Source organism: Ambystoma mexicanum, chromosome 11 (genome assembly GCF_040938575.1).
Source record: "Ambystoma mexicanum isolate Mex_15411 chromosome 11, UKY_AmexF1_1, whole genome shotgun sequence".
NCBI lineage: Eukaryota > Metazoa > Chordata > Amphibia > Caudata > Ambystomatidae > Ambystoma > Ambystoma mexicanum.
The window spans coordinates 849,836,412-849,852,185 of NC_090934.1; the positions used below are offsets into that span (position 1 = coordinate 849,836,412).

Consider the following 15,774-nt stretch of genomic DNA (forward strand, 5'->3'; position numbering starts at 1 on the left):
GAGCCGAGTTCCTGTTCCCACTTCTCTTTACACTTAAGGCTTTGCTGGGTGGTGCTGTCAAGCAGTGTTTCGTATATTCTGGAGGTCTCGTGGCCTCCCTCCGCTGCCCCCAGCAGGCTCTCGATGCTTTCATGTCCGGTATCCAGGTTTTCAACTGTGGGCCATCGGGCTGCGAGTCTTTTCACTACCGCATTGTGCAGTAGGAACTGTCCCGTGTGGATCCCAGAGGTTTCATGTAGCTCAGTAAAATTTAAGATACCCTGAACATCCACCAGGTCACCGAGGGTGGCAACACCACTTGGTTCCCATATGCCTCTTATTGTCTTGTAGCTTCCCTGCCTATTTGTCATGATGGCGGCAATCAGGATCTGCGGGGAGTAGGGATCTGTTAGTTTAGCGGCCTTGCAGGCTCTTTTCCATATCTGGGTACCTAAGAGGATCAGGTACGGATATAGGTGTTTTATTCCTGGCGCAGTCCATAGCAGGTCCCAGAGTAGCAATTGAGTGACTCCTGGCTGCAGCAGGCGGGTGTCTGTTGAGGCCTCGTCAGCCATCCTTTGGATCACGTGTTTCAATTGTCCGGCTAAATAGTACAGTTTGAAATTAGGAACCTTGAGGCCTCCTTTGTCATAGGGTCTCTGCATTGTGTTCAGGGCGACTCTGCGCCTGCCGCCTTGCCACAGAAATGACCTGCATAGCTTGTTTAATTCATTGTAAAATTGTTGTGGTACGTGGTATGGTAGGTTAGTGAAAAAGTAAAGAAGTCTGGGTAAGGCAACCATTTTTAGTAGTCCCACTATGCCCGCCACCGAGAGCGGTAACCTGCTCAAGAACTCCATTGACTTTGCTAGCCCCCCCCTTTGCACTGACTGTATTGAGAGCATGCTCTGTCTTGGGGTCTCTGTGAACCCTGATGCCCAGGTACTTAAAGGACGAGGGTTCCCATTTCAGGGCTAGTGTTGGAAGAGCTTCGGCCCCCTGCATGCTCAGGGCCACCCGGGGGTACAGGCAGGATTTACTATGGTTAATCTGGATCCCCGTATATCTGTGAAATCCCTCTAAGGTCTCTAATATGTAAGGTAATATGTGTACAGGGTTTGTTAGTTAGAGGAGCATGTCGTCTGCATACATAGAGATTAAGTGATTCACTCCGTCTATCTCTATGCCCCCATCTCTGTACTCTTGTCTAAGGTATGCCGCCAATGGTTCTATAGCCATAATGTATAACATGGGTGATAGGGGGCATCCTTGCCTGGTTCCTCGGGTTAGCCTCCATTTGTCTGAGAAGGTGTTGTTGGTGCTTACTCTGGCATCAGGGTTAGTGTAAATGAGTGCGACCCATTTAATGTAAGTAGGCCCTATTCCCAACTTGGACATGGTAGCCAGAAGCCATTTCCAGCGTACCGAGTCAAATGCTTTGGAGGCGTTCAGGGACGCCACTGCACATTCCTCCCGTTTACCTTCGGTACTGTAAATGACATGGTGCAGTCTACGTAGGTTTTCGGTGATGGTTCTGCCGGGCACATATCCCGTTTGGTCTTGGTGGCTAAGGGTCGGAATGGCTTTGCGCAACCTCATAGCCAGTATTGCCGTCAGTATCTTGTTTTCTGTATTTAGTAAGGACAAGGGTCTATATGAGCCGCACTCGGTGCTGTCTTTGTCAGGTTTTAACAGTGGTATAATGACCACGTCCCTCATAGTATCTGAGAGTTGGCCTATATCGTATGCCTCGTTGAACACTTGGGAGAGTAACGGAGCTAGTACGTCCTCATAGGCCTTGTAGAACTTGCCTGGGAGTCCATCCGGTCCCGGTGCTTTCCCGGAGGGTAGTGATCTAATAACGACTGCGACCTCCTCAGGAGTAACCGGGCCTTCTAGGGACTCCGCTACGTGTTCCTCAAGGTGTGGCAGCCTAATGATGTCCAGCACATCCCCTATTTCTGTGTCTGTTGGTGGTGGGGTATCGGTGTAGAGGGCCTGGTAAATACTCGGCGAATGCGTGGTTTATGGCGGCTTGTAAGTGCGTGTCTGTGCCGTTGGCGTCAAGGATAAGGCAGATGGGTTTTCTGGGGGCTTCTCGCTTATAAAGCCACGCTAGCAGCTTTCCCGGTTTATCTCCCAGGGCGTGGCTTCTTTCGGTATATTTGGCGTAGCTGAGTTTTCCAAGGGCCTCCCAGTGTTGTAGGCAGGCCTGCTTTAGTTCAACTATTCTGCATATGTGGGCTGGGTCTGAGGAGGCTATGGTTTTTAATTGCTTCAGCTCTTCTTCAGCACTTGCTAACTTTGACGTGACAGATTTTTGGACTCCCCCTGTGGTGGCTATCATTTCCCCTCTGACCACTACTTTATATGCTTCCCATGCCGTGCTGATGCGCTGGACACTATGTTCGTCTGCCAGTAGTTGGTCGTATATTGTCTAATTTGCTCGCGGAATGCCTTGTCTAACAGTGCTTTGCTTCAGAGTCTCCATGTGGGTATAGGGGGTCTGGGTGCCATCATTGTCCATGAGGTAACTAGGGGGGAAGATCCGATAGGACTTTGGCCAAGTATTGTGTGTCCTCAAATGTATCTAAGTGTTCCTCGCTCACCAATAAACTGTCAATTCTAGTGTGTACTGCGTGTGGTGGTGAGTAAAAGGAATAGGTTCTGCCTTCTGGGTGCTGAGCCCTCCAGAGATCTTGCAGGGCATATTGTTGTAAGAGGGCATTCAATATTTTAGCGGGAGGGGAAGGGCGGGTGTGTTTGCTGTCCGATCTGTCCAGACGTGGGTCTAAGGTGCAGTTGTGCCCCCCCCCCCCCATTTTAACATGCCGTCTCTACTTGGACTTAGCCGGGTGTTCAACGATCGGAAGAAGACTGTCGCATCGTGGTTGGGGGCGTATGTGTTCACTAGGCAGAGTTCTCTGCCTTCGATAGTGCCTTTTAACAGGGCCATTCTGCCTTCGTTATCTATTTTAGTGTGTATCAGGTTAATGGGGATGGAGGGGGCGACCCATGTTAGTACTCCTCGTGCATAGTTGGAATACGTGGTGCCCATCAGGGTTCCTCTCCAAACTTTAGCCAACGCTGCTAGCTTTTGTGCATTCCGGTGGGTCTCCTGCAGTAGAGCGATTCCTATTTTGTGGCATTTGAGGAAGGTATGGACTCTGTGCTGCTTAATGTAGCTGTTCAGGCCTCTAACATTCCAGAACATGACTTTGACTTTGTTATTCATAAATGTGGCGTGTGTGTAGGTACATGGGTGAGCTATATGGTGCCACCGCTACCTGGTCTGTCCTGTGGCGCGGTGGTCTGTCATGGCATGTTCCCTTGGCGACTCTAGATCGATCTAATAGTATGTGGTGATCAAGGTGGTCCTGGATTTCCCTGTTAAACAAAAGGATCGGGATTTCAACAAACGGGTTCCCTTCCCATTGAACTATAAACTTGGAGTTCACAACTAACAAAACTGGTCTAGCGGGGTTCCCCCGTTCTGACTTTCCCGTTTCCGCTCCATTTGACCTGGGTCTCTTGGTGCCCTACGGGTGGGTTAATTACCCAAAGAGATTCGGGGATGCGGGACAAACCTCCTCGGTAGTGTCTGTTACCGGACAGTACATGTTTGGCCAGCTCCAAGTCATTCAGTGGTGTCGCAATCTGCGAATTATAGTTTCTTTCTGTACTTTCTCAGAGGGTGGTATTAGTTGGTTTCCTGGGGGTGTCATTTTCCCGTGTTTTGCGTTGCCTTCCTTCTATGTCTGGAATCTTCTCCCTATCCATCCATTCATTTACTTCTGCAGGTGTATCGAAGAGGTACGTTCTATTATTCCGGATGACCTTTAATCTGGCCGGATACAGTAGCATGTATCGCAAGCCCGCTTCTTTCAGTCTAGCCTTTATGTGGGAGTATTGAGCTCTGCTTCTTTGGACCTGGAGGGTACAGTCTGGGTAGATGGCGATTTTAGCAGAGTCTCTTTCTATGCGGCCACCAGTTCGTGAATGGGCTAGGATAATTTCCCTGTCTTTATAATTGAGTACTTTGGCAACTAGCGGCCTTGGTGGATTCCCTGGTGGTGGGCGTTTAGTGAGGGATCGGTGCGCCCTTTCAATAGTGAACCCCTGTGATAGTTTCCCGGCTCCACTTCTTGCAGTTGCCTCGTCTGCCCTGTCTTCGAGGTTCTTTACCTTTTGGGCTATGGCATCTACCTCTCTCAAGAGGTGGGTTTTGGCTTCGGTGTTTTCCTTTACCTGGGACTCTAGTGCCTCCGTTCTGCTTGCGATAGAGCGCATGTCTTGTCTGAGCAGATTTAAATCTATGGCCATGGCTACTATTTTGCCCTCCATGGTTTTTTGAAGCGCCATGATGGCTTCGAGGAGTTGTAAGTTTGTGGGTTCGGGAGGCCCTTCCCGGGCCGTGGTTGAGGTTGTGGTTGCGGCATCTGGTTTAGTGACGCCTGTGGCTGCAAAGCTCTCCATAGTTGTCTGCCTGTGCTTGCTTCTGGCACCTTTTACGGACATCCCCTTGCATGCTGGCAAGCTTGCCGTGTCCTGGTGTCAGTGGTCAACTGTGGTTATGCGATTGTGGTTCAGTTGTGTGCTCCGTGGTACGGCTTGCGGGGCTGTTCTATTGTGGTGACCTTTATTTGGGCTCCAGCAATCGATTCACTGTATTTGTTGGATTCCAGTGTGGGATTGCAGTCTGTGTGGGCTCTTAATGTTCGTAGCTCCTTCCATTGCCTCAGAGCATGTGGCTATGCACTATTAGTTCAGTTATGAGCTCGGTGGCATGTTTTGCGTAGCTGTTCTGTTGCGGTGGTTTATATGTGAGCTCCAGCAAATGGTGTACTTAAATTGTTGGGATCAGGTGTAGAAATGCAATCTGTGTGGGCTCTTGGTGGTCGCAGCTCCTATCGTCACGGAGCATTCGGCCTGCACTGTAGCCACAGGCACTAACAATGGGGCTATTTCTCCCTCGAGGCCTTATTACGGGCCCTTGTAGATCCGCTTAGCGGGGTGCTGTGGGTTCGGTCAGCCCCGACGGGCTGATCGTGTGTGCGGCACTCCCGGGGCGCAGTCTCCCAAGTAGACCCTCAGCGAGGGGGCGGGCTGCGTTGGGTGGCGCTTGTGCCAGGCTGTCCTCCCAGCCCCCCCCCCCCCACTCTGTACCTCTTTATTCGGTGCCACCATCGGGCCCGGCTTCTCTGGGTATACTTCCGCCGTCTCCGCGCCTCTGTCTGCGCTGTATGTCCTGTATGTCTCGCGCTGAAGTGGCTCTGGAAGGCGGGTCCCTGTTTCAAACCGCCGGTCGCGGCGCAGTTTGCCCGTCGGTGGGCGGGGCCATCTGGACGGCTCCTGTTGTCCACTCCTTGTTCGGTTGCAGCCGTGGTAAGCTTCTTTACTTGCACTGCTCCTCAATGTTAGGCGCGGCGCTCGTTTCTCATGCATTCAGCGGGCGACCGCCATTTTCGGGTTCGTACTTTCTCCCTTCACCGCAGTGTTTCGCCTCGTTGGGGTCACGCAGGGGTCCCAAACTTCTGTCAATGGGACACTAGGCACTTCGAAGTAGGTTCGTGGGTTGCTATTGCAGTTTCCCTCGATAAAGGTGCAGATTGATGGCAATATGTTGGACGCATCGGCGGAGCTGAAACGAAGCTGGACTTTCTTACATGGTGGTTGGCCACGCCCCCTGGTTCAAAAGGCTTATGGCACAACGCCGTCAGGACGACATTTAGATCCCACGGCGGGTGCGGACTACGGATTGGAGGGTAGAGGCGTGTCAAGCCTGCAAAATGCCTCTTAACCACTGAATTACACAGAGTAAGAACATTGGTCCATAGAAAGATAAGCGGAGACCGCTGAAAAGTAAGTTCTGCATGACAGAACGTGAACACCCGACTCTGCTAGGAAGGATACGAAGGACAGCACCGTGTCAATCGTAGCCCCCCTTGGGTCCAACTGTTTTTCCAAACAACAATAACAGAACCGGAGCCATTTACTTCTGTATTGGGATCTAGTCGAGGGTTTCCTGGCTGCCTGGATAATACACATGTTATCGGCAGACAAGTTAAGATGTCCTAAGGACTTGAACACAGGCACCATGCCGCCAAGCTGAGCGATTGTGGTGAGGGGTGCCACATCTGCTGTTCCCCCTGATGAAGATCGGGGGTCACTGGTAACCTGATCGGCCGATACACCGACAGGTGTTGAAGTTCTGAGAACCAAAACCTGGCCGCACACCACGGGGCTATGAGTAGAAGGGAACAGTTCAGAGTTCTTCAGCTTCCAAATTGCTCGATGGATTAGAGGCAGTGGCGGGAAGGCGTAAGCGCTCATGTTGTGCCATGGAATCTCGAGAGCATCCCCCAGAGAGGAGGCTCCCAGCCCCCCTCTGGAGGCATACTGAGGAAGCTTCTTGTTTACCGCCGTAGCAACGAGGTCCACCTCCGGTGTGCCCCAACGCAAGAAAATCCATGAGAGGACCTCTGCCTTCAACTCCCACTCGTAGCTGACCACTGTCCTCCGGCTAAGGGCATCTGCGGTGACATTCAGCTGGCCCGGGATGTGCACTGCAAGCAGCCAAACACCATGAAGCACAGCCCACTCCCAAATCTGGATGGACAGGTCCACGAGAGGGGGAGACTTGGTTCCCCCCCTTGCTTGTTGATGTAATACATGGACATGACATTGTCCGTGCGTATGCGGAGCACCTTGTTGGCTATTATCGGTCTGAACGCAAGGAGCGTTAGGAAGATCGCCAGAAGCTCTAAATTATTTATTTGGAGGAGCTTGTCTTGAGGCAACCAGAGATCCGAGACCTCAAGAGGATCCAACGTCGCCCCCACCCCAGGAGGGAGGAGTCCGTTGTGATCCTCACCTTAGGGGCTGGATCCTGAATCCCCGCACCCACCGACAGGTTGCTGAGAGATGACCACCATTCCCAGTCCACTCTCATGGAAGCCGGAATCATTATCGGCTTGGAATCCGGGTCCGCAGCCTGACGCCAAGAACTCCGAAGAGCCATCTGGGTCTGCCATCTTGAGACGAGCAAGAGGAAGAGCCAGCACACAAGAGGCCATGAGGCCCATAAGCCTCTGGAACCACCAGACCGACACGCTCTCCGACTGCGCAAACATCTGACACGTGGCTAACAGATCTGCCATCCTGTCCCCTGTCAGGTACACTCTGCAGTTGATCGAGTTCCAGCGAAAACCCAGGAAAATCAAGTCCTGCGAGACCGCCATGGAAGATTTCCGCCAGTTCACTGACAGCCCAAGATGGAACAGGAGCTGAAGGAGAGACTGAAGATTGCCTGCTTCTTTCAACAGACAAGGGCTGCGTAAGAGCCAGTCCAAATATGGATACACATGGATACCCTGCAGACGAAGATAGGCCACACTCACCGACATCTTCGTGAAGACACACAGCGCCGAGCTGACACCAAAAGGAAGCACTCAAAACTGGAAGTGCTCCTCTCATAAGAGAAGCAGAGATATCTCCTGTGTGGATTTCAAATCAGAATATGCAGGTACGCATCCTGAAGATCCACCACACTGAGCCAATCGCCCATTTGCAAGGAGGACCGTATCTGGCAGGATGTGATCATCTTTCATTTCTCTTGGGGTAGGAAAAGACTGAACTGGGAAAGGTCTAGGATGGTGCGCAGGCCAGCCTGGCTGGGTTTTGGCACCGTAAACAGCCGGGAGTAGAAGCCCTCCCCTTGTTCCCCCAGGGGAACGGGTTCCACAGCTCTGAGGTCCAGAAGTTTCTGAACCTCGGCTTTGAGGGAGGGCAAGCCCGACAGCTGAAAAGGAGGGTTGAAGGGTGGGGTAGGGGTAAGCGGAAGCCCGCCCGAGCGACTGACGAGACCCATATGTCTTTGGTGATGGTCTTCCACGCCTCAAAATGAGACGCAATGCATCCTCCCACCGGGGTCTTGTGCGAGCGCAGAGAACCCTCATTTCGTAATTTTTTTCGGTGGTCTTGCCACCTGAACCTGAGGAGGAGGGTGAGGAGAGGGAGAAAAACCGAGTCTGTTGTTGCCTACGGCGGTTATTCCCCAAAGGGGTATCCACTCTGAGATTTCCGGTCAAGGAAGCCCATAAAGCCAGAGGAGGGTCGGCTTTGCGACAACAGTCTCTGGGTTTTGAAAGGTGTCTTAACAAGGACCGACAAGGATTTAGCTGTCTGAGTGCTATCCTTCGTCTTGGTGAGGTCTACATCTGTTGTAGAATGAAAGAGCTCCTTACCATCGAACGGAAGGTCCAACACCTTGTCCTGCACTTCTTTTGAGAATTTAGTGGCATGCAGCCACGCCTGCCGTGAGACATCAACCCCCAGCATAAGGCTCCGAGCCGAGGTGTCTATGTGATGAGCCGCAGCCTCCAGGAGATCCTGGGCCAAGACCCTGGGTGTTGGATAATCCCGCCTTAAAGTCTTCCAGCTTCTCGACCGGGATGAACTCCTCAAACTCTGACAGACCTTTCCACACCCGCATATTAGCCCCCGCTAATGCCAGTTCGGAATTGGCCTGCCTGAGCTGCAAGGACGAGTTGGTGAAAATCTTTCTCCCAAGGGAGTCAAGGAGCTTATCCTCTTTTCCCAGAACCTGAGTAGCCATCGAGGAAGAGGATGCTGCAGGCCTGGACTGCAAAGTGGAGGCAGCCACCACCATAGATAAGGGAGACAGACAAGACGACAGAGCCACCTCTTCCGAAGAATGCAGCCTATATCACACATCAATTTTCCTAAGATGAAAAGTCCAGAGTGTGGCTTTTCCCAGACCCTGCGGACCTCGGCCAGAACATCCTTCTGCAAGAACAGGCCGGTACGCTCCAAAAGGAGAGTGGGTGAATGCCCCAGAAAGCACGCCCTCCTGCGGAGCGGGTGCTTCGGGCACCGGAACATCTAAGAAGCACATCATGTCCAGTACCCGGTCATGAAAAGCTCTAATAGAGCGGGACAGGTCTTCGTTGTCCTGATCGTGATAAACGCTAAGACGGATAAGATGCATAAAATGTCCATTCCATCCTTAAGTCCCTGGGGACGTTGGAAGGGTAGTTTATGGATATTAAGATATCCTTGATGTAGAAGCAGGATTTGTGACGAATCCAGGGAATTCATCTCCTCTCCCCAAGGGTGAGTCACCCTCTTTGGGAATAGGGAGGCGAACTCGCTAAGCTAAAATCCCCATAAGGGACAGGGAAAGCGTGATTTCACTGTGAGTGAGCCCCCCCTAAGAGGACAGGAGATCTCTAGAATGGGTTATACATTGTCCTCCCTATGTTCCAAGACCCAAGTATCTTAGTTTGCTACATGGGAATTGACATATATGACTGGAATCGTCCTGTAAGGATGGTTTCTGATCTCTGGATGCACACAGCCCATCAGGAATGAGAGCACAGTGGGAAAGCCCATACATGGGCTAAAGGGAAAATAAAGGGCCAATCACTGTTAGGTGAGGAGAGAAACAGCTGAAGAGCTGGAGATGGGGTTCCTCCACCTGGAAGGTGTGGTAGCTGATCAGGCGGGGGCGTGGAGTCCCCGGCCCAGACAGCGGAATGCCACCAGCCCTCCCGGAGCAGCCGGATCGTCTGACCGATAGAAGCAGCATACCGCAGTAGCCGCACGCTACCCTGGGTCCCGAGAGGTTGGCACCGGGAACCTGCAGGTCCACAATGGGAAGGCATGGCAAGCCCCAACCAAAGCAAACCACGGAGCGGAATATGGAAAAGCGCAGACTCACTGACTCTACCGAGGAGCACCACCTCAAGACCAAAGATAACAGTTACTCAAGAGATGTGTGGGAAGGGAGGAGAGACCAGTGAAGACCCCAACGAAGGGGAAGGGAGCATGACCCCAAGGGGAATGAAAGCAGGGAAGCCCCAAGTCCGGCAAGATAAGACCTCAAGGCAGAGTAAAGGAAAGGACCCAAGGTGCGATGAAGAAAGTGCGACCCCAAGGCGGGATGAGAGAAAAGTTGCCCCAAGGCGGAGTGAGATAACAAACCCAAGGCGGGGAGAAAGTAGCAAAGCCCCAAGGTAGTATGATAAACCAAAGGGTGTTTCACATCCTAGTCCCCAGGATCCCGTACTCCGGAGGCCAAGGAAGGGCTATAGCTTTTGGATCCCGACCCTGGGGGTGGACAAGCGAGGGAGCATCACCTGGGTAGTGGTTCCTCAGGGAATGGGGGAGAAGAACAAGTTACTTTCTTACCTGGTAACGTTCTTTCGATGGGATGGTCCGACGACGTATTCCATATCTATGACAGGTAATCACCACAGCTGTGCTGCTTCGGAAAATCTTCGGCGTCTGTGTCGATGACGTCGATGCGCCGTCCCCGAGGACCTCCTCCGACGGCCAACATCACACGATGTGATAAGTAGGAAGCACAACGCCCATAGCCCCAGTTATAGTTTTTTCCCAGAATGTGTGCCACCAGTTTTCTGCCAGTCAAACACACAAGGCCTTGCGGAACGCAAGCTGCAATCGCAAAAGAAATTCTGCAGCGGGGAAGGTAGGGAGGGAGCGATATGGAATACGTCGTCGGACCATCCCATTGAAAGAACGTTACTAGGTAAGAGTAACTTGTTCTTCGAGGGGATTGGGTCCTCCGACGTATTCCATATCTATGACAGACTCCCAAAGCAGTACCAAGCAAGGAGGTGGGAAAAGAATTTAGAACACAAATTTAGCATGCCCAATCAAATTGCAGAATATAGGACTGCCTTGCCAAAGGCCAGATCCTGCCCGCTGATAGAATCGAGGGAGTAGTGACGTACAAAAGTATGTACTGACGCCCAGGTGGCTGCATCACAGATGTGGCGAATAGGAACACCTCTCTGCAGGGCAGTAGACTCAGCGACTCACCTGGTAGAATGGGCCGGCAAGCCAGCCGGAGGGTCCTTACCCGTCCACTCTGATCCGGGACATGCGCAAAATATAAAAGCTCAATGCTTTCCTAGGATCAAGCCTATGGAGCCTCTCCTCTTCCTTACCAGGATGTGGAGGAGGATAGAACGCCGGAAGAACAACCTTCTGGCTCAAATGAAATTCCGAAACCACCTTCGGAAGAAAAGAAGGACGAACTCGAAGGACAACCCTGTCCTTATGAAACACAGTGAAGGGTGGCTTAACTGAAAGTGCCTGTAACTCACTCACTCTGCGAGCGGAAGTAACCGCAACCAAAAACACAGTTTTCTGAGTTAACAGTCACAAAGGCAAGAATGTAAAGGCTCAAACGGAGCACCCATAAGAAACTTAACAAGGTTCAAATCCCAACCTGGCACCAGAAAAGGTGCCGGAGGGAACACATTAGTGAGCCCTTTCAAAAACTGAGAAATTAAAGGAATCTTAAAATAGGAACATTCTTCAGACGAGCGCTTAAAGATGGACAGCGCCGCCAGGTAACCTTTAATGGTCCCCACTTGCAAGCCCCTGTGGGCCAAGGAAAGCAAAAAAGACAGAACCATGGGAATGTCACAATCAAAAGGATCCAAATTCTTAACTCTGCACCAGTCGCAGAACTTTCTCCAACGGCAACGATACAGAGACTTTGCTGCAGTCCTTCTGGCCGAAAGCAACACCTCCATCACGTCTTCAGGGAGGTACCAATCCTTATACCTCAACCTTTCAGAAGCCAAGGGTGAAGGTTGAGGGATCTGACCTCCGGATGGAGAACCCGACCCCAATCCCGTGAGAACAGATCGCCTCGGTAGGGAAGAAGACGTGGAGGGCAGATGGACAAGTCGAGAAGGTCCGGGTATCACGTCCTCCTGGCCCACGCCGGAGCAATGAGGATCATCCGGGAACCGAACCTCTGTAACCTCCGCAGTACTTGCGGGATGACGGGGACTGGAGGAAACGCGTACAGCAGTGGGAATGACCACTCCACCATGAACGCATCTCCTAAGGCTCCTTTTGGAGGAAATTCCCGTGAGCAAAACCTTTCGCACTTCCGGTTGACACTGGAGGCGAAGAGATCTACTTGAGGGGTCCCCCAAAGGGCGAAGATCTCCAGGAGAATCTCCTGAGCCAGCTCCCACTCGTGAGAGATCGTGCTCTGCCTGCTCAGAGCGTCCGTCTCGTTGTCGGCTCCGGCCAGATGAACAGCCGAGATCGAAACTTCCTGCTGGATGGCCCAGAACTCGAGCTGCATCGCCTCCCTGCACAGAGGAAGTGACCTGCCCCCCCCTTTTTGTTGAGGTAGTGCATGGCCACCGTGTTGTCCGTTAGAATCAGGACACTCTTTCCTCGCACAGTCGGCAGAAAAGCCTTCAGGGCTAGCCTGACGGCCCTCAGCACCAACAGATTGATATGGAGTCTGGACTCCGACGGAGACCAACGACCGTTGTCAACTCGTTGGCATGAGCTCCCCATCCTGTGAGGGATGCGTCCGTCACGATCGTCCCCTCCGGCCAGAGCAGCCAAAATGGGGCTCCTTCATCAGATTCCCCTCGACAGCCCACCACAGAAGGTCCTGGCCGACCGAGGGCAGCATCTGAACAGGGTTCGACAGCCTGCCGGAGGACTGAGACCACTGGAGCTGGAGTGTCCACTGCAAAGATCTCATCCGCTGACGAGCCTCTGGCACCAGAAGAATGCAGGATGCCATGAGGCCGAGCAGTCTCAAGAACTCGGACGCTGGGAGATTCTGGGCAAGTTGAAACTTGTGCATCATCTGCTGAATGTGAAGAGCCCTCACCTGGGGAGGAAAACACTGCCCCAGGGATGTGTCGAGCACTGCTCCGATGTACTGAAGCCGCTGCGTTGGTGTCAAATGGGACTTCTTTAAATTGAGGGAGAAGCCCAGCTTGTGAGAAGGGAGTGGCAAGTGACGGACAGATGATCCAGGACTTGCTCGGGAGAGCTCCCCCTGATCAACCAATCGTCCAGGTAGGGGTAGACATGAATCCCCCCTTTCCTGAGATGCGCTGCCACCACCACCTTGAGCTTCGTGAAAACCCTCAGGGCAGAGGTCAATCCGAACGGCAGGACCCGAAACTGAAAGTGCGAGTCGCCAACCGCGAACCTCGGGTACTTCTTGTGCTTGGGATGGATCGGCACATGGAAGTAAGCATCCTTGAGGTCAAAAGACACCAACCAGTCCTGAAGTTGAAGGGCCTGGAGGACGAGAGAGAGTAACCGTCTTGAGCTTGTACTTCCTGAGGAGTTTGTTCAAACCGCGCCAGTCCATGATGGGTCTCAATCCCCCGTCTTTCTTCGAAATCAAAAAATAAGGGGAATACCATCCCTTGTTCCTCTCTGCTACAGGCACCAGTTCTATGGCGCCTTTTTCCAGCAGGGCTTGAATTTCCTGCGCAAGGAGCGGATCTGGACTCTTCAAAGAGAGGTTCCCAGGTGGATCGTCGTGAGGCCTCTGCCGAAAAGGAAGACAGTAGCCGTGGGTTATGATTTCCAGAACCCACACATCTGAAGTAATGGCTTGCCACTCTACAAGATGTGCGCCAGCCTTCCCCCAACCGGCGAACCATGGGACCTGGCCTCATGACTGAGTGGTAGAAGCTGCGCCGTTGCCTGAGGGCAAAGAGGCAACTGCCCGAGCGGCCTTGGCACCTCGAGTACCCTTGTTTCCACCTCTGGCACTCTTACGATGGCCTCTTTGACTACTAGCTCCTCTTGCTTTACTGAAAGACGAGTTATAGCGAAAGGAACCTCCCCTCACTTGCTGTCCCCTAGGACGAAAAGGCGGAGGTTGGCAAACTGCAGCGCCCAACGACCCAACGACTTTGCTGCAGCTTTGGAGGTCTGCAACCTCTCAAGGCTCTCATTAGCCTTGCTGCCAAAAATGTGTTCACCATCAAAGGGCATGTTGAGGAGCCGGGACTGCACATCAGGAGCGCACCCAGACTTCCGCAACCATGCAAACATGCGTATTACGGTGCTTGCAACCATGGACCGGCTGACACAATCTGCCATGTCCAAACCCGACTGAACGGCCTCACACATGGCATCCTTGCCATCCTGAACCATAGCAAGGACACCATCCCGTTCGTCCCCTTTGGGAATACGTTCAGCCGCTAATGCAACACAGTTCCACAGAGTGTGTGTGAAACGAGACAAGGCACATATGGTGTTGGCTGCCTGAAGCGCCATACCCCCTGAACAAAACACTTTCTTTGCCCAGCCGTCAAAACGCTTCTCGTCCCTATCCGGAGGGATGGTAGGATACGACGCCTGCTTTGCCAGGGCCGTAGCCGCCTGCACCACCAAACTCTCCAGAGTGGGGTGCCTGGACAAGTAGCAGGGGTCGCTACGCGCTGGACGTTATTTTCGCGACAAAGACTTGCCCACTGCTGGGAGACACTCCGGAGCAGTCCAAGCCGCCGCCACCCTTCTCTGCAGAGCCATATGAAACGGCAAAACCGGGTCAGTGGGGGGACCGAGATCAAGGATGTCCGTGAGATCATCCTGAACGAACTCCCCTGGGGGAGCTGACCAACCCAAGTACCGGTGACCCGAGACATAAGGCGCCGATAGAAAGAATCGGCATGAGTGCCAGGCTCCGGCCTACAAAATTCCACCTCCGGAGAGGTGTCCAGTCCACTGGCATCATGCAGTGACTGCCTCAGGTCATCAAACTGGCTATGGCCCGAGATAAGCTCATCAGGTACCGTAACCGGAACCAAGCTGTCATCAGAGCCTTCATCACCCTCTGAAATGTACTCCAGGTGGAGAGAGGAAGACATCCGGGGACCAAAGCAGTGCCTGACCTTAGCCAAACCCTTTCTAGGGGCTAACCCCGTGCCATGGGGCCCCTCCGACACCACCGCCTCGAAAGGCGTCGAGGGCGCCGAACGAGTCGGCGCCAACAGAAATGGTGTCGACGTTGAGCAAATCAGCGTCAACATCAGCTGCAGCGCCGCCAGCATCGACGACGTCGACACAGGCCTCGAAGCCGGAGCTCCGAGCGTGTGTCTCGACGACCTAGGCACCAACAGCGTCGACGACCCCCTCGGAGGTGGAGCCTCGAGAGAAATATTAGATGACCTCAGCGCCACAGGCGTCGACGTCTTCTTCGAAGACCCACTTGGAGACACGGACGGACCGGTGCCCTGCGATTCAAGTATCGCTAGCATCTGCTTCCCAAAGGAAGCCCATTCCTCCGGTGTCGCTTGCATGGAGGGATAAGCGACCCGCCAACGGGCGGAGTCCTCGGAAGAAGACGGGGAAGGCAACCGATGCCGGCGCTTCCGGGAATGCCTCGAAGAGGCGGAGGAGTGGCGAGACAGACTGCTGGAAGGAGACCCACTGGACTTCTGACAATGACGCAGAGAGTCGCCCCTCGAGTCATCCGTCGAAAGCCCCGCAGACCTCTACTTCTTGGGCTTAGACACCCAACCTACCGACAGCTTCTTCTTGCGCTCCCGCAAGGCCTTAGCCGTGAGCGACTGGCAGTCGACACAGTCGTCTGTATCGTGGGCCTACCCGAGGCACCAGAGGCAGGCGTCGTGCGAGTCCGTGGCCGACATCTTGGACCCACAGTCCCTGCATTTCTTGAAGCCCGGACGAAGCAGACATCGCCACAAACAGGTCTTCACAAAAAACCGAACAGGTTCAACGAGCCGAGATATTGAAAACAGCAAACTCCAAAGAGTCGAGGCGTACCGAGATTCACGAAGCGAACACGTTCGCGGAAAAAACTGAACTGGGGCTATGGGCGTTGTGCGTCCTACTTATCACATCGGGTGACGTCGGCCGTCGGAGGAGGTCCTTGGGGCGGCGCATCGACGTCATCGACGCAGGATGCAGACGCCGAAGATTTTCCAAAGCAGCACA

The 15,774-nt window shown here is 53.2% G+C and overlaps 1 protein-coding gene across 1 annotated transcript in view; it reads right to left on the reverse strand.

Annotated features, from left to right (window-relative positions):
• The window catches only part of DDB1 (damage specific DNA binding protein 1), a 1,539,839-nt gene that overhangs the window by 627,673 nt on the left and 896,392 nt on the right, over positions 1-15,774 (reverse strand). The window lies entirely within an intron of this gene.